The sequence below is a fragment of the Pinus tabuliformis genome, chromosome 2_1, assembly GCF_031772625.1.
Source record: "Pinus tabuliformis cultivar Carrire ecotype Pingquan chromosome 2_1, CPIR1, whole genome shotgun sequence".
NCBI lineage: Eukaryota > Viridiplantae > Streptophyta > Pinopsida > Pinales > Pinaceae > Pinus > Pinus tabuliformis.
In genome coordinates, this window is record NC_142299.1 from 123,572,838 (window position 1) to 123,597,617 (window position 24,780).

A 24,780-nucleotide genomic window follows, 5' to 3' on the forward strand; every position below is an offset into this window, starting at 1 on the left:
TGGCACTGTCTCTGCTCTCTGCCCAGTACTGTTAAATTATGGTATGTCCTATGCTTAGAGCAGTTTACTTCTTTTCTTTTTATTTGTCACTGATTAGCAATCACATATACATTAAGTAAAGTGCAGATAGAACATTAAACGATCAACATAATACAAGCCAAGACAAGAGACACAAGTTGTGGCGGCTAGCCAGGGACAAACCCAAATGCGGGGAAACCCTTTGATCAAATCTTCTTTTATCTTCAATAGTTCAACAGAGAGAAATAGTACAAAATCAGAATTCTATAATTTTATATCAGCAGCAGCAAACCCTAAATCAACAAAGTCAAACTTAGTCAAACGAGATGAAATTGACCTCCAATATGATTGGTCAATTTCCCGGTTAACTAGTCTTCGAACAACCTGAAGAATTAGCCCTTAAACAACTCCGAATACACAGTCAAACTGCAGTTGACTGAAGTCAACCTGCTACCCCAAACTAGGGCAGTGAACGCTGGTCAAACCTGAGGTCAGATTGCCTTGATTTTTGTGCCAAAAAATGCGGCCTGCCTAGGAGAGGTAGCCACACCAAAACACACTCTTCTAAGGTCAACGCTTGGTAAACACTGGTCAAAGAGACCTTCACCAACCTCTGCGTCCTCCTTGCCCTACTGCATCCTTCTTCCCATGTGTGAGCTGCTCTTTTTGTAACCCAAAGCTAAGGAGAGAGAGAGAAGAAAATGAGTGAGATGAGATGATGAGAAAATGAATCAACCTCACTTGTATTTATATGATTCACTGGGCATGTGTGCCACACATTTAACTGCTGGCCAACCTTGACAATTTGTCAAGTAAATACAAATAAATTCATATCTCCATAAATACTTGTCGGAATCGGATTATCTTTAGATCAATCCTACACCTCTCGACAAGAGGAATCTAGGAAAAATATCCGTTGCCATAAATGAGATGACCCACATGGAGTTTGGCCCTAGTTCCCAATTTTAACACTCCCTCTCAACTAGGGAGAACTCCATTTGCTAATCCGTCTATCGGTACTGACCCAGACATCAAATGCACTACCTTGTACTACTGGCTCTACTTTGCTGAACTATGAAGAAGAAGAAATGATTGAGGATATATCATACCATCCTCCACTGACCCGAAGTTAGTCTCAGCGTGTGTCATACCACTCTCACTAATCCCATATCAGTATCATTGATCCCAGATCTATGGAGGTCATCCTAGCATAGGGAGTACAGTAGATACAATGATGCGTCCATCGATAGTACTACTAATGGTCCCTAACTTCATTTTCCTACTCATTGATCAGATGATAGGTACTTCCCATGAGTCCCAGATTGCATGGGTAGGATGCCTTGACAAGAGAACTAATCATCCTGTCCACAGGAGAACGAATCATCCTATCCAATAGTCGTCACAGAAGAACTAGTCGTCCTGTCCACAGTCGCCACGGGAGAACTAATCATTCTGGCTCACAGGAGAACTAATTATCCTATCCTACAATCGCCACAAGAGAACTAATCATCCTGGTCCACATGAGAACTAATCATCTTGTCCTACATTCGCCACCGGATGTCACAGGGGAAGGTTGAACCTTTCACCCTGTACATAGTGCACCACCAGGGGATGGTGAGCCGCCCTGTGGTCACATGTCGCTCCAAGAAGTACCCCGCGCCCCCCTAGAGTTCCAAGAGCTCAATATATGCATCATACACGACCCTCATAAGAGGGTCTCTCAACGACACCAAGTTGTTCTTGGAAAGTCAGGAATTTGACCTTTCCCTGGGGCTTCGTCAAAATGTCGACGACCTATTCATTTGTACCAATATGTTGGGGACTTATTGCTTCCCGCTGTACCATATCCCAAATATAGTGGTACCTGATATTGATGTGCTTGGAGCGATCATGAAATACATGATTCTTTGATAAACGAAACTTGCTCTGGTTGTCACATAGGGTCACGGTAGTATCCAGTGTGAATCCAAACAACTCACTGAAGAGCTTCCACAACCAGACCACCTCACAAGAGGCCATACTAGCAGAAATGTACTCTGCCTCGGCGGTGCTCAAAGCCACCGACTTCTGCTTCCTGCTCATCCAGGATATTGAGGCAGATCCCAAAGAGAAACAACACTCGTAAGTGCTCTTTCGGTCCACCACACGGCCTGCCCAATCAACATCAGTATATCCAAGTAGTCTCACATCTCTGGCAGTGTATCTCAACCCATGAGTGATTGTGCCACGAAGATATCTCAATAGATTCTTGGCACCAATCCAATGTGTGTGGAGAGGTTCAACCATATGTTGACTCAATGTGTTGACTGCAAAGCATATATCCGGACGGGAGTTCACCAAGAACATCAATGCTCCGATGAGTTGACGATACTCGATAGCATTTCGTAAAACAGGTTCGGCAACACTACCACTTAACTTCTTGAAGTCAAGCTCCATCGGGGCAGTCACGGGCTTGCAGTCCACCATACTGAATCTCTCCAATATTTTCACCACATATTTTCTTTGAGATAGGAAAATCTCCCCTGATTTCTGCCAGACTTCCAGTCCTAGGAAATAGTGCATCAGTCCTAGGTCTTTCATCTGGAACTCGGAAGCCAACTCCCTCTTACAGTTGAGAATGAGAGGGTCTGCATCTGTTAGAAAGAGGTCGTCAACGTACAACACCAGTATGAGAGGTTTGTCATCTTAAACTTTAAAGTAAAGGTTAGGGTCGGCTTCACTCCTAGTGAATCCTAGCTTCATCAAGTAGCTATTGATCCTCTCATACCACGCTCGGGGTGCCTGCTTCAGCGCATAGAGGGCTTTCTTCAACCTACACACGTGAGATTCCCGATCATGAATCTCAAATCCTTCGGGTTGTTCCACATAGACTTCCTCTTTGGTCGAACCATGCAAGAATGTGGTCTTGACATCCATCTGATGTAGGTTCCATCCTTGCGAAGCAGCAAGAGCTATGATCGAGGGATGGTGGTATATCGAGCAAAAGGTGCAAATATCTCGTCATAGTCTATACCTTCCTTCTAAGAGAAGCCACGAGCGACAAAACGAGTCTTATACTTTTCAGCACTTCCATCAACTGCATGCTTTATCTTGTAAAGCCATTTCGAAGTGACAACTGCTTTGTCCTGGGGTCTGGGAACCACATCCTAGACATTGTTTTTCATGATGGACTCATATTCCTCAGTCATAGCATCCTTCCATACTTGATGCTTGACAGCTTTTGGAAATGATGAAGGCTCATTTTGGATGATCGTGCTCATGATGGTCAAGTATCCCTGATACCTGACCGGCTTCTTACTTTCCCGGAAAGTCCCTCTGGGTGCAATGTGTCCTTTAGCATCATCGAGTGTCCCCCTAAGCCATGAAGGCCTCTTCCTAGAAGAGGAAGGCTTTTGCGGAGGGGGATCAATAGGATCCATAGGTTCTTCCACATCGGGCATCATCTCATCTTCCTTTTCCTTTAGTTCCCTGGTGTCAGCGTCTTTAGATCCCCTTTGAGTAGGAAGATTGTCAACTTTGTTAAGAGCCATATCTTCGTCAAAGGTGACATCATGGCTAATCTCGATTTCCCTTTGACCAGCCACATAGATTCTATAGCCCTTAATATTTTCGCTATAGCCCATGAAGATTCCTTTCTTTCCAAATGCACCCAATTTATTCCTTTTCTCCTTCGGCACATGAAAATATACAGGACTTCCAAAAATTCTAAAATGAGATACGTCAAGTTTCTTACCAGTGAACATCTCTTCAGGAGTCTTAGAACCCAATGCTTGGTGAGGGCATTGATTTTGTACATCTACGACCCATAGAAACTTTGGAAGTCTTTGATCATGGAGCATAGCACAGACAACTTCCACAATCGTACGATTCTTCCTTTCCGCCACACCGTTCTTCTCAGGAGTATATGGTGTTGTAGTCTCCCTCTTAATGCTAGCCTCTTTGCAAAAGTCATGGAACTCATTGGATTCATACTCAGTCCCATTATCAGTCCTTAAGATCTTGATTTTCTTTTCAGTTTGATTCTCGATCAAGGCTTTAAAGTGACGAAACCAAGTGAATACTTCATCCTTCTTTTTTAAGAAGTATATCCAAGTCTTGTGGGAATAGTCATCTGTAAAAGTGAGGTAATATAAATATCCTCCCAAGGAGTTCACAGGCATCATACCAGATATGTCTGAGTGAACCAACTGCAATATATCGGAGGTCTTGCTTTGGCTTGAGGGGAATGGTCCCCTTTTGAGCTTCCCTTCGGCACATCCAGGACATACACCTTCTTGCTCTACTCGGAACTCGGGCATCCTTGTCACCATTTGTCTTGCATTGGGTAGAGCTTTATAATGAAGGTGAGCAAACCTCCGATGCCATAGTTCGGACTGAAGTGATGTGTCACAAGACATGACACCCAACAGACTTCCTCTGACCTGATATAATGAATTGACTCGAAACCCAAGAGTGAAAGCTTCTTTAAAATTCTTTTTCCATACACGTACCTTGCCATCGATGAAGGTCACCTTGTAGCCTTTGTCTTCCATTGCCGAAACAGACACCAGGTTCTTTTTGAGATCAGGTACATATAGGACTTCTTGCAAATGAATTGTATTACCCTAATTCAATTTAAGAGTGACATTCCCTACGCCTTTCACGGGATATTTTGCATTGTCCCCAAGAACAATTTCCAGGTTGGTCTCCTTCTCTATCAGATTAGAGAGAGCTTCTTTGTAACCAGTGAAGTGCCTTGAGGCACCACTATCAATAAGCCAATTTCCCAGCGAGTCCGGGGGAGCAGTAGTAGAGAGGGCTGCTAGTAGACAATATTCATCTTGCTTATTGTTAACAACGTTAGATTCATACTTGGAGTTTCTTGCCTTCTTGAAGGGTTGCCCTCTTCTTTGATTTCCGACATTTCTTTTACCTCTGCCATTGGACCTGCGATTCCTTTGATTGCCTTGAGAGTAATTTTGATCATCGTCATGGTGTGGGTCCCTCTTATCAGGGCACTCCCTCGCGTAGTGGCCCATTTTGTTGCAATTGTAATATCGTCCTTTCCTTCCACCCTTCAGTCCAGCCTTTCATTTCGATTTAGCCCTAGAATTGTTTCGTCTTTTAGCATGAGAAGAAAAGGCAGAGGGATTGCCTTTAAGCGCGGGCATTTCTTGCTCTTCCATCCTTGTTTCTTCTTGAATACATCTAGCCATCAATTCCTCGAATCCTGAGATGACATTATTATTGAGAAGAGTAGTCTTGAATATATACCATTCAGGTGGCAATCCACCAAGAGTTGTGATAGTCATTTCCCTGTCAGGAACTACTTCCCCGATAGATAGGAGATCATCCTTGATCTCGGTGATCCTTAAGAAATATGCTTGCATACTCTCATCTTTGCCCTTCTTAATTTCCTTCAACTTATTTCTAAGGAACAAAACTTGATTTGCATCATTAACTTTAAATAAACTCACCAGTCTATCGTAGATTTCCTTGGAGGTGGTCAACTCGGAAACATAGGCCACTAGGCGCTTGTCGATAGAGTCCTGGATGATCTTCTTTGTGTTGACTTCTCCCTTGGTCCACTTGCTTTTGGCCGCAACGGATGCATTTGATGGAGGCACAACAATATTGCCTCTCACATGGTCCAACACTTCCTGATCTTCTAAAGTCAGATCGAGAGACATCTTCCATCCGTGATAGTCGGACTTCTCACAGAGCTTGTCTTCGGTGGGGAAGAGTGTTGAGGACCCCTTGTAGTTTTTAGGATAGCCTTGCCAAGCTTTGGTGATTGCTCTTGCTCTTTCTCTTGCTTGGGCTTTGTCTTCACCTCAGCTCTGATACCATGTTAAGTTATGGTATGTTCTATGCTTAGTGCAATTTACTTCTTTTCTTTTTATTTGTCACTGATTAGCAATCACATATACATTAAGTAAAGTGCAGATAAAACATTAAACAATCAACATAAAACAAGCCAAGACAAGAGACACAAGATGTGGCGGCTAGCCAAGGACAAAACCCGATGCGGGGAAACCCTTTGATCAAATCTTTTTTTATCTTCAATAGTTCAGCAGAGAGAAATGGTACAAAATCAGAATTATGTAATTTTATATCAGCAACAGCAAACCCTAAATCAACGGTCAAACTTAGTCAAATGAGATGAAATTGACCTCCAATATGCTTGGTCTATTTCCCGGTCAACTAGTCTTCGAACAACCTGAAGAATCAGCCCTTAAACAACTCCAAATACATAATCAAACTGCAGTTGGCTGAAGTCAACTTGCTGCCCCAAACTAGGGCAGTCAACGTTGGTCAAACCTGAGGTCAGATTGTCTTGATTTTCGTGCCAAAAAATGCGGCCTGCCTAGGAGAGGCAGCCACACCAAAACCGCACTCTTCTAAGGTCAACGCTTGGTCAACACTGGTCAAAGAGAGCTTCAGCAGCTTCTGCATCCTCCTTGCCCTATTGCGTCCTCCTTCTTCCCATGTGTGAGCTACTCTTTGTGTAACCCAAAGCTAAGGAGAGAGAGAGAAGAAAATGAGTGAGACGAGATGATGAGAAAATGAATCAACCTCACTTGTATTTATATGATTCACTGAGCATGTGTGCCACACGTTTAATTGCTGGCCGACCTTGACAATTTTCAAGTAAATACAAATAAATTCTTATCTCCATAAACACTTGTCGGAATCGGATGATCTTTAGATCAATCCTACACCTCTCGACAAGAGGAATCTAGGAAAAATATCAGCTGCCATAAATGAGATGACCCACATGGAGTTTGGCCCTAGTTGCCAATTTTAACAAGTACTCACTGCGCCTCACTGCTGAGCACTGATTCACTTTTGCTTAGCAACCCCGCTCTAGCAAAATGAATGACTGAACACTCTGGTGTGTTCTCCAAATGACCCTCAAGCCTCTTCTTATACTTTTCTCGTTGGTCCATCAATGGCCGAGATTAAATCTCTAATCAACGACTAAGATTAGATTTGGCTTGATCCATGACTTTTGGAACCTTTTAACCCAGTTTTATATTAATACCCATTAATATATATATATATTTTTTAAAGTTTAGACTTAGGAACTCCATTAAAAATATTAATTATTTTAATATCTCCCAAACCGGGTACAATCTGTCCAAACCATTGCCGGGTCTTGGAGATCTCATGTGCTTTAGCCTCTCTACCAATTTTCATGGCTAGAGCACATCCGATGCTACCCGAAATCAACACTCCCTCTTAGCGAGGACTGTGCTCGAGTAATACTCCTCGCTGAGCATCACTCTGATCATCCGACACCGGTACCTATGTTGATGCGAGGCCTCCTTGCCCAACATCCTCTGCATCGTTGCATCTTGTACTTCTGCCCATGGCCTTGCCACTGCCACTGCTGCATCCGTACGACAGCTCCCTTTGCATCCGTGCTGCTGCTGGTCCATCCTCCCAGCATTGTATCTACACTGCAACCCCCTCTCATCATGCTGCATCGTGCTACCACATACTGCGACTGCACTGCAACTCAATCGTTGAGAAGTAAGTAACTGATCCACCCAACTTCTGACATCCTTGTCAGGCTAGAAACACTCCTGATGCTGAAGCTCTCTCTGCCGCTAATAAGACGCTGTTATGTGAAAAAGGGTGTTATGCCTATAGATTGACGTTTAAAAGAAGCTAGGTTGGATCTACGCGAAGCGGAAAAAGATTCAGAGTAGACTGTGAAAAATTTATTGAGTGTGAGTACAGTCCATTATTGGGTGAATCAGAAAGCGAAGAAGAAAGGAGCAACCCTAGTACACCTACAGGTGCGGCATAGTCAGAAACTCAAGGCACTTCTGGGATTCCTCACTCGTCCACTCCACCTCCACCTTCGCGTCTGTTAATTTTAGGTATGTTCTATGCTTAGAGCAATTTATTTCAATTTTCATAGTTAGCTCCATATCTTTTCCAGATTAGCAATCACATCAGCATTAAAGTAAACTGCAGATAGAACATAAACATAAATCGCAGAAGACAAGCCAAGACAAGAGGACACAAGATGTGGCGCTAGCCAGGGACAAACCCCAATGTGGGGAAACCCTTGATCAATTCTTCTTATATGTTCTTCAATAGTTCAGCACAGAGAGAGAGAGAGAGAGAGAGAGAGAGAGAGAGAGAGAGATAGTACGTTTACAACAGAAGTCAACACTTTGACTTATCTAGATAAGAGCATAGATCATCTCTAAGAAGATGATACATGAGATCAGTTGAAGACATGCTGTTTCAACTGATTCTCCAAGGTGACTCCTTCACCTATCGTTGTGCTGCATTTCATCATCATGCTGCACGTCACTGCGTTGCACCATGCTGCACCCATCATCACTATGTTGCATCTCATCACACTTCATAAATCATGACTGTACCCATCACTGTACTGCGTTATGTGCCATTACTGCACCATGTTGTCATCCTGACCTATGTGTTGGCTGCACCTTGCTTGCTTGTTGTCCCTAGCATGCTTGTTGTTGCATGCTAGTTGTCCCTTGCATGCTAGCTATAACATTGCATGCTTGGTGTATTTGCTGCTAAGTACCATAAAACTGTCCAAATGTTAGTTAGCTGTCCCTTGCATGCTGCTTTCCTTCGGAGACAAATGCTCTGGCTGTTTCGACAGTTCTCGGCAGTTCCGGCTGTTCTCGGTAGTTCCGGCAGTTCTGGTTGTTCCCGGCAGTCTCAACAGTTCCGTCTTTTCCGATAGTTCTGGATTTTTCGGCAGTTCCGACATTTCTGGCTTTTCTGGCAGTTCTGACTTTTCCAACATTTCCAGCTTTTTCGACAGTTTCGGCATTTCCGGCTTTTACAGCAGTTTCGACAGTTCTATCTTTTCTGGCAGTTCCGGCTTTTCCGGCAGTTCTGGCTTTTCTGGCGTTTCCGGCTTTTCCGGCAGTTCCAACTTTTCCGGCATTTTCGACTTTTCCGACAATTCTGGATTTTCCTACTTTTTCGGCTTTTCCAGCCGTTCTAGCGTTTCCGAATTTTCCGGCAGTTCCAGCTTTTCCGGAAGTTCCAGCAGTTCTGGCTTTTCCGGCAGTTCTGGCTTTTCTGGCTTTCTGCCTTCTGGATCAGGGCAACGTTATTCCTTAGGATCTCTCCTCCTACTAAAACCCAAACACAAATAGAGAGAGGAAGAGATCCCAAGTGTGTTGAAATGACTTGAAGGCCACCTCTATTTATACTAAAATGTTGAGCACATGTGGGATTTATTTGTTTGCTGGCTGACCTTGACGAATTGTCTTATAACACAAATAAATTCATAACTCCATGAATACTTATCAGAATCGGATGATCTTTAGATCAATCCTACACCTCTCGATGAGAGTGATCCAAAAAAAATATCAGCTGCCATAAATTAGATGACCCACATGGAGTTTGGCTCTAGTTCCAATTTTAACACTCCCTCTCAACTAGGGAGAACTCCATCTGTTGATCCATATGTTCAATTGTACTATCTCTGCCATCAGTGCCCTGCACTGCTCTGATCTGCTGAGCTCTGCTTTGATCTGTTGAGCTTTGCTCTGCTCTGCTGAGCCATGAAGAAGAAGAATTGATCGAGAATGTCTCATACCATTCTCTACTGATCCGAAGTCAGTTTCATTTGAAGAGAATGTGTCACATCACTCTTACTAACCCGAAGTCAGTTTTATTGATCCCAGATCAATATCACAAGAGAGTGTCTCAAACCACTCATACTGATCCTAGATCAGTTTCATTGATCCTAGATCAATGGAGGTCATCCTAGCATAGGGAGTACGGTAGATACAGTGATGCGTCCATCGATAGTACTACTATGGTCCCTATCCTCATTTCCCTGCTCATTGATCAGATGAGAGGTACTTCCCATGAGTCCCAGACTACATGGGTAGGATGCCTCGACAGGAGAACGAATCATCCTGTCAGTGGATGCCACGGAGAACTAATCATCCTGTTCCACAGTCGCCACGGAGAACAAATCATCTTGGCCCATAGGAGAACTAATCATCCTGTTCCATAGTCGCCACGGAGAACAAATCATCCTGGCCCACAGGAGAACTAATCATCTTGTTCCATAGTTGCCACAGGAGAACTAATCATTCCGGCCCACATAAGAACTAATCATCCTGTTCATAGCGCACCGCTAGGGGAGGGTGAGTCGCCCTATGGTCGTATGTTGCTCCAGTAAGTACCCCAAGCCCCCTAGAGCTCCCAGAGCTCAATGCATGCAACATGCAGGACCCTTATAAGAAGGTCTCTCAACGACTCCAAGTCGTTCGGGAAAGTCACAGATTTGACCTTTCCCCGGGGCTTTGACAAAATGTCTGCGACTTGTACATCAGTCTCAATGCGATGGAGCCTCCTCGCTCATCGACTTACCATATCCCAGATAAGGCAGTATCTGATGTCTATCTGCTGGAGCAATCATCGAATACGAGATTCCTCAATAATTGAATCCCCCCTTTGGTTGTCACAAAGAATCACAGTGGTATTCATCATGTGTACAAACAACTCACTTAAGAGCTTCTGCAACCATGCAGCTTCACACGAGATCATACTCGTAGCTATGTATTCGGTCTCGGTGGTGCTTATAGCAACCGACTTCTGCTTCCTGCTCATCCATGATATCGAAGCAGAATCCAAAGAGAACCAGCACTGAGAAGTGCTCTAGTGATCCTCCACACTGCCTGCCCAGTCAACATTCGAATAATCATGCAGTTTCATATTTCCGGCAGTGTATCTCAATCCATGAGAGATTGTGCCCCGAAGATATCTCAGAAGATTCTTGGCACCAATCCAGTGAGGCTCAACCAAATATGAGCTCACCATGCTAACTGCAAAACATATGTCCGGACGGAAGTTCACCAAGAACATCAATGCGAATGAGTTTATGAAACTTAGAGGCATTTCCCAAATTTGGTCCGACATCACTACCATATAACTTTTGAAAGTTAAGATCCTCGAGGTAGTCACAGGGTTGCAGTTTACCATTCCACATCCGGAATCCAACTCCCTCTTACTTCTGCAAATGAGAGGGTCTGCACCTGTCAGAAGTAGGTCATCCTCATAAGGTGCCAGTATGAGAGGTCTATCATCCACAACCTTCGGGCAATGGTTTGGATCAGTTTCACTCCTAGTGAATCTCAACTTCATCAGACAGCTATCAATCCTCTCATACTACGCCCAGGGTGTTTTGCTTCAAGCCATAGAGGGCTTTCTTCCACCTGTATACATGAGATTCCCGATCATGAATCTCAAACTCCTTGGGTTGTTCCAAACCTGTGGACTTGCTGCATGAGGGGAATGGTCCCCTTATAAGATTTTCCTTTGGTACATCTCAGACATGTACCTTCATGCTCTACTTGAATTCAGACATCCCTATCACCATTTGACTCACATCAGGTAGGGCCCCATAGGTAGACCTCCGGTGTTATAGATGCGATATGTCAATTGACATGATCCCCAATGGACCATCCTGCAACTTGATACAAATTGCCAACCCTGAACCCATGAGAAAAAGCATCTTTGAAAATTATATTTTTTAACACGTACCTTTCCATCGATGAATGCCACCCTGAAACCTTTGACTTCCATTTCCGAGATGGACACCAGGTTCTTCTTGCGATCAGGTACATAAAAGAGATTCTGTAAATGAATCGAGTTACCCTTATTCAATTGAGAGTTAACATTCCCTACACCCTTTTCGGGATAGGTGGCATCGGCTCCAAGTATAATCCCACGATTGTTTCCATCTCTACCAAATTAGAGAGTGCACCCATCTATTCGATGAAGTGCCTTGAAGCACTACAATCTATAAGCCAGATTCCCAAAGAATCTGAAGGAGAGGGCCAATACAAGATAACGCTTCTTTATCTTATCAGAAACAACATTTGATTCTTCATACTTGGGGTTCCTTGCTTTCTATGAAGAGTCGACCATTTCCTTGATGACCTACATTACCTGTCATTCCTTTGATCATTGAAGATGTCCCTGGAATGATTGTTATCACATCAAGCGATGTGTCCCTGCCATTCGGACACTCCTTCGCATAATGGCTGATCTAGTTATCTGCCTTTCCTTCCACCCTGAGATCCGGCCTTCCAATGAAGTGATCTTTAGGCAGGTCATTTTCCGCTGCGCCATTTTGATAATATTCTCTGCTTCGACTTCACCCTTGGTGAATTTGAAGAGGGATGAGGAATCCGCTGATCCATTTGTCCTTTCCCAACTATCTTCGATGATTGCTCTTTCACTCTTGCTTGGGCATTGTCTTCACCTCAGCTCTGATACCATGTTAATTTAGCTCCATATCTTTTCCAGATTAGCAATCACATCAGCATTAAAGTAAATTACAGATAGAACATAAACATAAATCGCAGAAGACAAGCCAAGAAAAGAGGACACAAGATGTGGCGCTAGCTAGGGACAAACCCCAATGTGGGGAAACCCTTGATCAATTCTTCTTATATGTTCTTCAATAGTTCAAGAAAGAGAGAGAGAGAGAGATAGTACATTTACAACAGAAGTCAACACTTTGACTTATTTAGATAAGAGCATAGATCATCTCTAAGAAGATGATACATGAGATTAGTTGAAGACATGCTGCTTCAACTGATTCTCCAAGGTGACTCCTTCACCTATCGTTGTGCTGCATTTCGTCATCATGCTGCACAACGCTGCACCCATCATCACTATGCTACATCTCATCACACTTCATTAATCATGACTGTACCCATCACTGTACTGCATTATGTGCCGTTGCTGCACCATGTTGTCATCTTGACCTATGTGTTGGCTGCACCTTGCATGCTTGTTGTCCCTAGCATGCTTGTTGTCCTTAGCATGCTTGTTGTTGCATGCTAGTTGTCCCTTGCATGCTAGCTGTAACATTGCATGCTTGGTGTATTTGCTGCTAAGTGCCATACAAATTTCCCAATGTTAGTTAGCTATCTCTTGCATGTTGCTCTCCTTCAGAGACAAATGCTTCGGCTGTTTCGACAGTTCCCGACAGTTCTGGCTGTTCCCGGTAGTTCTGGCAGTTTTGGTTGTTCCTGGTAGTCCCGACAGTTCCGGCTTTTCCGACAGTTCCAGCTTTTCCGGCAGTTCTGTCTTTTCCATCCGTTTCGGCTTTTCTGTCAGTTCCGGCTTTTCCGGCCTTTCCAGCTTTTTTGGCAGTTCCGGCTTTTCCAGATTTTTTGGCTTTTCCAATAGTTCTGGCTTTTCCGACAGTTCCGACAGTTTCGGCTTTTCCGGTAGTTCCGACAGTTTCGGCGTTTTCGGCAGTTCCAGCTTTTTCGGCTTTTCCGACCTTTCTGGCTTTCTGCCTTCTAGATCAGGGCAACGTTATTCCTTAGGATCTCTCCTCCTACTAAAATCCAAAGACAAGTAGAGAGAGGAAGAGATCCCAAGTGTGTTGAAATGACTTGAAGGCCACCTCTATTTATACTAAAACGTTGAGCACATGTGGTTGTTGGCCGACCTTGACGAATTGTCTTATAACGCAAATAAATTCATAACTCCATGAATATTTATGGGAATCGGATGATCTTTAGATCAATCCTACACCTCTCGATGAGAGGGATCCAAGAAAAATATCAGCTGCCATAAATAAGATGATCCACATGGAGTTTGGCCCTAGTTGTCGATTTTAACAGCCTCCACCTCATACACCTACACCTCCACCACCACTATTCGACCTAGCTAACGCAGTAAAGATGCCTATCTTTAAGGGTTGATCAGGGGATTCTGATCAATTTTGGTTTGTTGCAGAAGCTATGTGGAAAGCGCAACAGATCAATAACGACGATATGAAAAAAGCGCAGCTTGTCATAGCACTGCAGGACAGAGCTCTGTCGTGGCATATCTAGTACAATACGAAGAACCCAGCTGCTTCACTAGCTGCGATGAAGAACGCACTAAACGCGGAGTTTAGGAAGCCCAAGTGTTGGAGTTTCTAAGTTTACCTAGTTAGAAACCCTCCATGCACTTTATCTAATTTATTCTTACCTACTTGTTATTTTCCTTGATAAGTTATTTACAATGTAAATAATGAAAAATAAACACTAGTGCATGCTCAACATATTACAGATCAACAACTAAAAGAAACAAGAACAAACACACCACACGACACCATTATTTTTGGACTAATGTTCTCGGAAAAACCCAATGTGGGAAAACCGGTGTAGCTATCTGAGGGTTTCTTATTAAGCAATATCAGAGGACAATCTGGGTGCCGAAACTGGACTACGAGAATTTCCTTAGCAGTAACGCCTCTCGGTTTTTGACAAATCTACTGGCTGAAACCCCGGATAATCCTTCCGGCAGCTACTCAGCACCAATCTGCCCTAGAAACTCCAGCGTTTGCCCAATCTGGACTACATGAGCCTCTCCTAGCCCAGCGTTGGCCTTGTGTCAGCCCCAGGAGGCCCTCTGTCAGCTCTCTGAGCCTCTGCGTCAGCTACATTGGTCCCTCTGGTGCTCTGCGCAACACTTCACTGCCTCTGTGTGGCCCTGTGTGAGCACTGGTTGCTCCTGCGTCTCTCTCTTTGGCTATTTTGCTGCTATCCTGACACTATCTCTGTCTCTCTGTTTATCTGTACTCAATGCCCCTCAGCTGATCTCCCGATCACTGATTTTATCTCTCTTAGCAAACCCCGCTCTAGAGAATAGAATGACTGATCACTCTGGTGTGTTCTCTAAGTGACCCTCAAGCCTCCTCTTATACTTTTCCTATTGACATCTCAGTGGCTGTGATTAAATCCCTAATCAATGGCTAAGATTAGATCTGGCTTGATCCATGTCTTTTGGACCACTCTAACGCAGATTCATATTAATACACATTAATATTTTATTTTCCCTGAGTTTAGATTTAGGGACTCCATTAAAAAATATTAATTATTTTAATATCTCTTGATCTGTTTAGAATCTGCCCAAACCCTTTTTGGGTATTGGAGATCTCATGTGCCCCAACCTCTCCACCAAATTTCATGGTTAGAGCACATCCGATGCTACCCCAAATCAACACCAAGTCGTAGTCATAGTGCATCACAGAAATAAAAGAAATTAAGCAAGTCATTAATGAGATTGCCTGGGATGTAGATCAAAGGTTAAAATGTTTGCTGGGACAAGTCAACTTCCAGATCTCTGACGAACAACACAAAGAGTGGTATAAGCTGCTTTATTGCTACACCTCAGATTACCACTATTGCAGCAAACGATTGGGACGCAGATAGAAGCATTAGAAACCACGATGAAGTTAGAAGCTTCGCTGGTACAAGATACTCACATAGGGGTTCAACAGATACAGTCCTAGTTAGCAAGCTTGCATATGGAACTACAAGATTTGAAGAAAGGTAAGGAAGCTCGGTCTGAGATACGCTCAGAAGTTTGGTGTCTAAAGTGTAAAAAGGAAGGTCACTATAAGGACTAGTGTCCTGTGTATCATAATTATTTTGCTGGTGGAGGTCTCAATCCTTTGAAGCCAGAGCCTAGTGTCCTGTCTATCATGATTATTTCGCTGGGAGAGGTCTGAATCCTTTGAAGCCAGAGCCTAGTGCTGGACCAAGTACCAAACTGAGCGTATGGTGTAGTATTTGCCGAGTTGCAGGCCAACACCCGATTGATCACTTTATTTATTACAAGAATATGTGGAGACGCCGCAACAATTATTTTGTAAGTTCTGTCGATCAGTAGGACATGATGAGAGCCATTGTTGTAGCTATGACTTGATGGTAGATTGAACTCTAACATATAGGATGCACGATGAAGGCCGTGCGCAGGAAGATCATGGTTCACTCATTGCCCGTGGAGTATTTCAAGGTTGAGGACGTGGTCGAGGAGGGGGCGCTAGACGAGGTCGGGGTCAGATAATATGCTATAACTGTGGTGAAGCTGGACATTTTGCGTGGGATTGTGAGAACCCCACTCACCCTTGTCATTATTGTAGACAGTTTGCCCACGTGATAGAGGATTGCCCTATTTTAATGGCTAAGATGTAGGAAAAGAAGAATCAACAGCCTGCGCAAAATTTACAAATGATGCGATCTGAGCTGCCGGAAGACAACCCAAGCATTAATATTGTGACACAAAGTGGTGCAGCTACAGGCGAAGTCACAACATAGGGTAAAAAGCCTGTGGCAGATACTTCTCCTACTTGTTAATTCATACAAGTTATTTACTGTGTGCTACGGTAAATATCAAAGTAAATACTACTGCAAGCTTCACTTAATTAAATTATATGCGGAAACAATAGACTGAGCAAAAAAGAAAATACAACACAATAACACCGTTATTTTTGGACAAATGTCCCTGGAAAAACCCAATGCGGAAAAATCGGTGCAACAGATCTGAGCATTTGTTATTATTAAGCAGTAGCAAATTCTGAATACATCTCTGAATACCTCAAGGTCTATTCAGTTACAGAGAGAGAAATACTAGCAGAAAGATTTGTGAGATTACCTCACACAATTACTGAGAAAAATCCTGCCTGATCCAGACATTGGATGTGGTGCCTTTGGTAGGCCCTGCGCTGCCTCTGCGCAGTCCTCACGCAGTCCTTATGTCACCCAGCCAGCTGATCGATTTGCTACTCGGAGTCACTACTCTCAGCCTCCCGATCTCACACCCTGGCTTTCGTCTTCTGAAACTGACTCTGCTGCAAAATTTCAGACTCTCTCTCACCCTCTGCGTGAGAGCTGCTGGATCACTCTTTGCCTCTCTCTGCTGATGATTCTTTGGCTAAGAAAATCTCTCTCCGGATGTTATCCCTGTCCCTCAACTGCAAGAAATCTACTCGATCAAAATTTCCTCCTGAGAACTTCTCACTTCAGAAATTCGATCTCTTGATCTCTCGATGTGTTTTCCAAATGACCCTCAATCTTCCTTAAATAATCTTCTCGTTGACATTCAATGACCAATATTAGATTCTAATCAATGGCTAAGATCATTTTAGCTTTATTCTCGTCTTCTTCTAGAAGTTACACTCACAATTAGATTAATACCCATTAATATTTTTAATTTCCTAAGTTTAGACTTAGGAGCCTATTAAAAAATATTAATTATTTTAATAAAATTGTTTATGGGTGGAATTTCCCAAAACACTTTCTGGGTTCTTTGGAATACATGTGCCCAAGTCTCCCTGCAAAATTTGAGGCCTAGAGCACATCCCATGCTACCCCAAATCAACACCCAAGACTTGTATGCTGATGTGGCATCACTTACACCATCATCTGAGCCCTTATAGATGGTCTACAGGCATCTTCGACTTACTTGGAGACTCATGAGGTCATTTGTGTGCCCTCATAGCCATTGGGAGCAACACAGGTTTATTATGTGGAGAACAAGGGGCCAACCCTTTGTCCATTACTTTTGAAAGTCCAATTCATCATTTTGGCACTTATGGACTTCATTAGGCCTCTTAGAGAGCCCAATGACATGCATTATTGATTATTTGACCTCTTGGGAGGCTTGTTATTTTGTTTATGAGCTAGTTTGGTGGGCTTTTCACCAAAAGTTAGTTATTTGCATATTATATTTATTTGATGGGCTCAGGTAGGCACAAATTAGGTAATTCAAACTCCTAATGAGTGTATAAATAGGAGAGACATGAATTCATTTTGTATCATCACTTGGATTGGATCATTCTCTCTCTTGAGAATTTCGCATTTCCTTCTTGGTGGATGAAATTGGAGCATGGATGAATTTTGATGTTTGGATTGCATTTTCTTATCTTGGAGCTTCTTAATTGGCAAATGTATTGATGGTTGGATATATTCTCTTACATGTAAGTACAATTTTGATGCTATTTTCTTTTACTTTGTCACATACATTGATCATGGGATTTTCGCTATTTTAGGGCTAATTGCTGCATGCATTTACTGCTTCATTGTGGAATTATGTTTCTATATAGCATATCTCTATGTATGGGCCATGTTTGTTGAACGAATTTTCCTAGAGATCGAAGTTATCTTGATAAGCCATCTTGATTTGCAAACGAAGTATAAACGTTTTAAGGTCACTCTCTTTTTCTCTAATGCTAAACGAAGTTGCCCTTAAAGCCTCCTTGAGCTAGAAACGAGATCCATTCTCATAATTCTTCTTGACTCCATATCCCCAAAGGAATTAGGCACTGATCCACCATAAGGTGATCACCTTAAAACCTCTTTTTCTTCACCTTTCCCCCCTTTTCTAGGTCTAGCCACGCTGGGCCACCTAGGGCATCATTTTCTCGACAAAGTAGCCATAGAAAAAGTTCAATCTCTTGGCCTCTATTGCGTTGGCGTGTCTTCAAGGTCTCCTCCAAATTTGAAGAAATTCCGACTGTGGGATTGCGAGATATCCCAAGCCCCAACCTTGAGACCAAACTTTGCCCTGGTGTTCCCTAGACTAGTACATCATAGGGTCAATTTGGCCCCTTTAAGTGGAAACTTTTGTTTTGATCCTTTCCCCTTCCGTGTTTAGGTTAAGGTCATCATTTGTTGCTAGACTCCCTCCCCTCAACCTAACCTGGGTCCACTTGGTCCCGTGTGGTCCCATACCTTTGTAAAGTCAATTCTTCAAAAACCACTTGGGAAACCAAGTTCAATAATGATTTTAGGGTTTTGGAAGGTCCTTTACAATTCACACTCCTTAAACCTAGCCCTTAAATCCTCATCCTATTCTCCTAGAGAGCTTTGTACCTTGATTAAGAAGCAAGCAAGTCCCATTCTGGAGTCTCCCCCAGGAAAGGGTCCCTGAGATCACTTCACACCCATCTTAGCAAATTTATCCTTCATAAGTGATTCTCTATATATTGGGTCTCCTCCCATCGATGAAAGTTCGTAAAGAGTAGGAATCTTTAGTTGTGCTGGCAATGGGCTTTAGCTTCATTGTTGTTCTTGACCTAGCAAGTGCCCCTCTAGAAACCCCTGCTAGTTTGAGCGGTAACATGACTAAGGTGAACTCAAGCTTTAGCCACTCTAGGTACCATTAGGCTTTTAAGCTCTATCACCAACCTTGGGATCTAGGTGCGTATCCAAGATCAGAGCTCCATGACCAACGCCACCCTCCCAACTTCGGGATCTAGACATTAACACATTTGCCGACCAAATGTACTCCCAAGCATCTTGCCATAAGATGCTTCATCTCTCCTTATCAACTAAATCTATAACATCAACCAATCCAAGCATTCTTCTAAAATATTCAAACTTCTTATGCGGAAGAGATTCCGTCAACATATCACCTACTTGTTCATCTATCATAATATATTGTAGCTTCACGACCCCATCTTGTACCAAACTCCTAATGTAGTGGTACTTGTTGTTGATATGCTTTGCCCTTGCATGAAATACGAGGTCTTCAAACATCTTGATGCTGCTTTGATTATCACAATTTATCACCGTAGGATCCAAAGGCTTTCCAAACAAATATGACAATAGTTTTCTTAACCAAATAACTTCTTTTCCTACTTCACATGCAACAACATATTTTGCTTCAGCACTACTTAACACAACATGATCTTGTTTTCTACTCATTCATGAAATCATTGCAGATCCTAAACTGAAACATCCACCGGTTGTGCTCCTTCCATCAGTCTCACTGCCAACCCAATTAGAATTGGTAAAACCTGTTAACTTGACTTCCTTTCCATCATACTTTAGGCGATGATGTATTGTGCCACGTAGGTATCTCAAGATATGCTTGGCAGCTATCCGATGGTCACGAAGAGGTTCCAACTGAAATTGACTAAACATTTATAGCAAAACATATGTCGGGCCTCGTATTCACTAAGTACATCAGAGAGCCCACCAACCTACGATAGCTTGTAGGATCGACAAGAGTAGAGTCAGAGCTTCTCAACTTCTTGAGATTAATGATCATGGGAGTAGTAATAGGCTTGGAATCCATCATACCAAACTTTTGTAACATCTTGATTATGTATTCACCTTGACCAAGATATATCTCACCAGGATTTTGCCAGACTTCTAAGCCCATGTAATAGTGCATGAGTCCCAGATCTTTCATTTCAAATCCTGCTGAAATTCTGCGCTCCACACTTGTAATAAACAAATCATCCACATATCGTAGTATAATGACAGGTTCATTCTTCACTATTTTGATGTGGAGGTTTGCATCGACAAAATTTTTGATGAACCCAATCCTTAAGAGATATGCATCCATTCTTGCATACCAAGCCCTAGGAGCTTGCTTCAAGCCATATAGAGCTTTCTTGAGTCTGCAAACATGTGTATCCCTACTATTTATTTCAAAGCCTTCCGGTTGTTCAATGTATGCTTCTTCATCAATTGTTCTGTTTAGAATTGTTGTTTTGATATCCATTTGATGGATATTCCATCCCATAGTAGCAACTAGCGAAACCAAAGATATTATAGTAGTATACCTGGCAGTAGGACCAAAGGTTTCTTCATAGTCTATTCCTTCCTTTTGTGAGAAACCCCTTGCGACGAATCTAGCTTTGTATTTGTCTATGCTTCCATCAACGACATGTTTGATTTTGTAAATCCATTTGGAGGTGACAATTGATTTGTAACTTGGTGTAGGAACGATTTCCCAAATCCCATTCTTCATGATGGATTGATATTCTTTGTGCATCACCTTCTTCCATTCTTATTGATGAGCTACTTGTTCAAAGTTAGTTGGTTTTGCTTCTATTAATTTCGACATGTATGTTGCATGCCCTGAATATCTCTTTGGTCTTTTGCTTTCTCTAAAAGATCCTTTAGTTGCTCCATGTCCTTCGACATCTTCAAGTGTAGCTTTTAACCAATTTGGCCTCTTCTTTGTTTCGGGAATGATTATAGGTTGAATAGGCTCACTTGGTCCTTCTTCTTCTTCTTCTTGGTTTGTAGTTGTCTTGTCATGATGCTCTTCTTCTTCAAATAGTGGTACATCTTCTTCATCGGATTCGATTGGTATATCCTTGGATCTTTTGTAGGCATGGTTTTCATCAAATATAACATCCCTGCCAACTTTGATTTGTCTTCATTCCTTGATGTAGATTCTATACGCCTTTGATGAAAGGCTATAGCCAACGAAGATTCCTTTTATGCTTGTAGAGTCCAACTTCTTTCGCTTGACTTTTGGAACATGGATATATGTTGGACACCCAAAGATTCAGAGATGGTCTACACATGGCTTCTTCCTCGTGAATGCTTCTTCCAGAGTCATATAATCAAGGATTCTATGAGGACTTCTATTCTGTATATACACTGTTGTCATTGCTACTGCTCCCCATAGAAATTTTGGTAGATCTTGATCAAATATCATAGTTCTTATGCATTCTTCAATGGTTCTATTCTTCCTTTCTGCAACTCCATTCTGCTCGAGGTTGTAGGGAACAATGAGCTTCCTCTTAATACCCGCGTTTACAATATGCAATCAACTCTTTTGAAGCGTATTCCCGTCCATTGTCGAATCTCAAAATATTTATCTTTCTTTCGGTTAAGGTCTCAACTTCGGATCTAAATTCCTTGAATTTTTCAAATACTTCGTCCTTTGTTTTGAGAAGATAGAGCCATGTCTTTCTAGAGTGATCATCAATGAAGGTCACATAGTAAAGATGGCCTCCAAGAGATTTATTAGACATTGGCCCACACACATTGGAATGGATGAGGTCTAATATCTCCTTAGACCTTGTATCACTGCTTGTAAAAGGTTCCTAGTGTTCTTTCCCAAAGCACATCCCTTGCATACTTCTTCATGATCTTCCTTGATAGTGGGGATGCCCTTTACCATTTGACTAAGAGAGGTTATTATCTTGTAATGAATATGCCCATATCTTCTATGCCATAGTTCGATAGGGTTGATCTCCATGTGAACTAGGGCTTGAGGAGATGGTGTTATAACTCTATATAGTCTTCCTTCATGAACTCCAATAACCTTTGCCTTTTCAAAACTTGAATCTTTTCTCCAAACCAAAACTTTACCATCGACAAAGGCAACCCTATCTTCTCTATATCTTCTAAACAAGAAATGGAAAGTAAATTATTTTTCAAACCTGGCACATAGGGTATGTTGTTGAGGTGTAACTTTGCTCCACTTTTCAGCGTCAATGATGTAGATCCAATGCCCTTGACTGCATAATTATTGTTTTCTCCTAGCTCCATTGCGTGTGATGATGGTTCCCTTGATAGAGTATGAAGTTGTCCACTTTCTCCCGTCATATGTCTTGAGGCTCCACTATCAATGATCCATGTGTTGTCATCATCAAGAGTAGTTGTCAGTGCGACCAAGAATCCTTCATTCTTGACTCTCCTAGATAGATTGTAGATGATCCTTCCAATCCAGCGTCCTACAACTTTAATGATATTGAGACCCATCTTCAAATAACTTGCTAGAGGGAGTGACCTTTTCTTCCAAGATTGCTTTTCCCTTCTTCAAGTAATTGCCAACAAAGTGTCTTCACCCTTCTTCCACCTTAGCTCTGAAACCATGTTGAGGAATCAATGCTTATAGGAATTAGGGTTTGATACCTCTTTCTTGATAATTACTTGTGAATTATGTTGGCTTTTTTTACTTCTTTATTAGTTTATCTTTCATCAAACATTTACCAAATTATATGTATATGAAGACTACAAGAACAAGTGATAGAAGTGTAGGCACTCAGCCATGGCAAAATCCCTTCACGGGGAAAACTCAGTCCAACTCTTCCTCTACTAGATTCAAATCAAGATGAGACAATCCAGGACCCTTTAGCCCTAGGCAAAGACCTCCTCCAATCACCAAGTCATCCCTTCCCTTTAATAGATGATCCCTGTCAAAGTCTCCAAGTGACAGCTTCCTAGTAGCAACTTCAATCCATAATTTCGGTCCCCAACAAGAAGTTTTTGGCCCCTAGCTTCCGAATTTTGGACTTGCAGTAGATTCAGAATTTCGACCCCATCAGATGCCCATAAACTTTGCATGTGTGAGAGATAGATAGCCCAAGAACTCGTTTTAGGTCTTCCCAACTTCTTTCATCCTTCTCCAGCTACTTCGCTCTCTTTTCTGCTTCTCTTCCTTGAAGATTGAACTTGTTGAGTGAGTGCTCCAAATAGGTCGAACTGCCTCTCTATATATAGCCTTTCTGTTGGGTCGAATTGCCCTAATGTAGGTCGACTTCATGGGGACAGGGCCGACTTGGTGTGGAGGTGACAAATAACCTTTTTGACTAAAAAATGATTCTTTTTACATGATACAAAAGCCCAAGAAGGGTCTAATAAAAATGTCAATGACTTTAATGACTCGAGACCAATGTTTTTAAAACCGGAACCGGTGACCGGACCGGTCCACCTAATGAACCGGTTTAACGACCGGAACCGGTCTAACCGGGACTGGTTTGGTCTAAACGAACCGGTTTTAAAAAAATACATTAAATAATTAATTTTAATGAAACAAAACTATTTTTAAGATGTAAAACCATGATTCCAAGCCAATAGAGACAAAATATGCAAAGTTTGCTCATTTATATACCATGTAAAGGTGAATATATCAAAATGGCACAGAGTACAATACATATCATCGAAAAAATAGCAAAATACATAAGAAATGAGGCTCTAAATGGCCTATAAAGTCCAAAAGCAATGCTGCAAGCTATGAGGCCATTGACCTACTACAAGTCTACAATGTACACATGATCAATCATCAAGTTCATCACCACTACTAGACACAGGATCATCATCAGGAGCTACATAGACATCATCTAGTTCAGAGTCTGAGGATGCCTCAGCCTGATTTGCAACCTCAGTATCAATGCCACCAATGACAATAGAAGTGGACCTAATGGAAGCACGAGTTTGTCGACCTGCATGACTAGCGCCTTCCATTGGTTCTTTGCCTTTCCTTGATGCCGCTATTTATCCTAGTTCTGATGCCACCACATAATCTGCATCATCCCCCGCTAAAGCCATGTCGATATCAAAATCAACCTCAAACACAGGTTCTTCAGTCTCCTCCACCCATTCTGATGTTGGATCAATATCGTCCCACACAATGGCATCTAGATCAGGAGTTTTGCTTATCATTGGAGCTCCGATTGCATTTATTGTTTAGCCCCAAACCATGAAATCCTGAAAACCATTAAATCTGCTGAATTTTGAGTGAAATCTAAAATTCTAGTTTCTCCATATGAAATCCAATGAGGTCGAAACCACTCTCAAACATCCTGAGTCATTTCATGGTAATGTTAAAAATTTAAGTAAAAGGATGAAAATGAAAATTTTACTTTAAGAATTTAACATTACCATTAATTGCTAACATTGTTAGGGTTGAAACACCCTTAGTTTCCCCCCAAAACCCCTGAAACAAAGTGAAAAATATGATTTTTTAACTTTACGGTGGGCGTGCCAAAAACCGGCCGGTTTAGGACGGAACCGGCCGGTTTTCACCGGTTAGGGCTGAAAAAAGGTGAAATGCCCTATCAAACTGGGTTTTTTGGCCGGTTCGGACCGGCAGCCTTGCTAACCGGCCGGTTTGACCGTTAACCGGTTTTTGAAAACGGTTTTTAAAACACTGCTAGAGACAAAACCTAGAAGCCTTCAATGGAGGCTTTGACTTAGAAAGCATTGAACCAAGCATGAAACCCATGCTTTAATAAGTCATTTTCTTTAATAATAAAATTTCCTTTGACAAGTACAATTATGAAGACCGATATTAATTACATTCTTCAACACAATGATGGATCCAAACTAGCTCTACAACATTTTTAAGTAGAAAACTTTTGCTTTGGTTTAGGGGTTTATTATTCTCAGAATTGCCGTGCTTTATTATGCTTTATTTATGAGTACGTTTCTCTGTTTT

General features: G+C 42.2%; 1 protein-coding gene across 4 annotated transcripts in view; it reads left to right on the plus strand.

Moving 5' to 3' along the window:
- Positions 1-24,780, plus strand: part of GCP1 (glycoprotease 1) — a 316,675-nt gene that overhangs the window by 17,350 nt on the left and 274,545 nt on the right. The gene's annotated exons all lie outside the window — the stretch shown is intronic.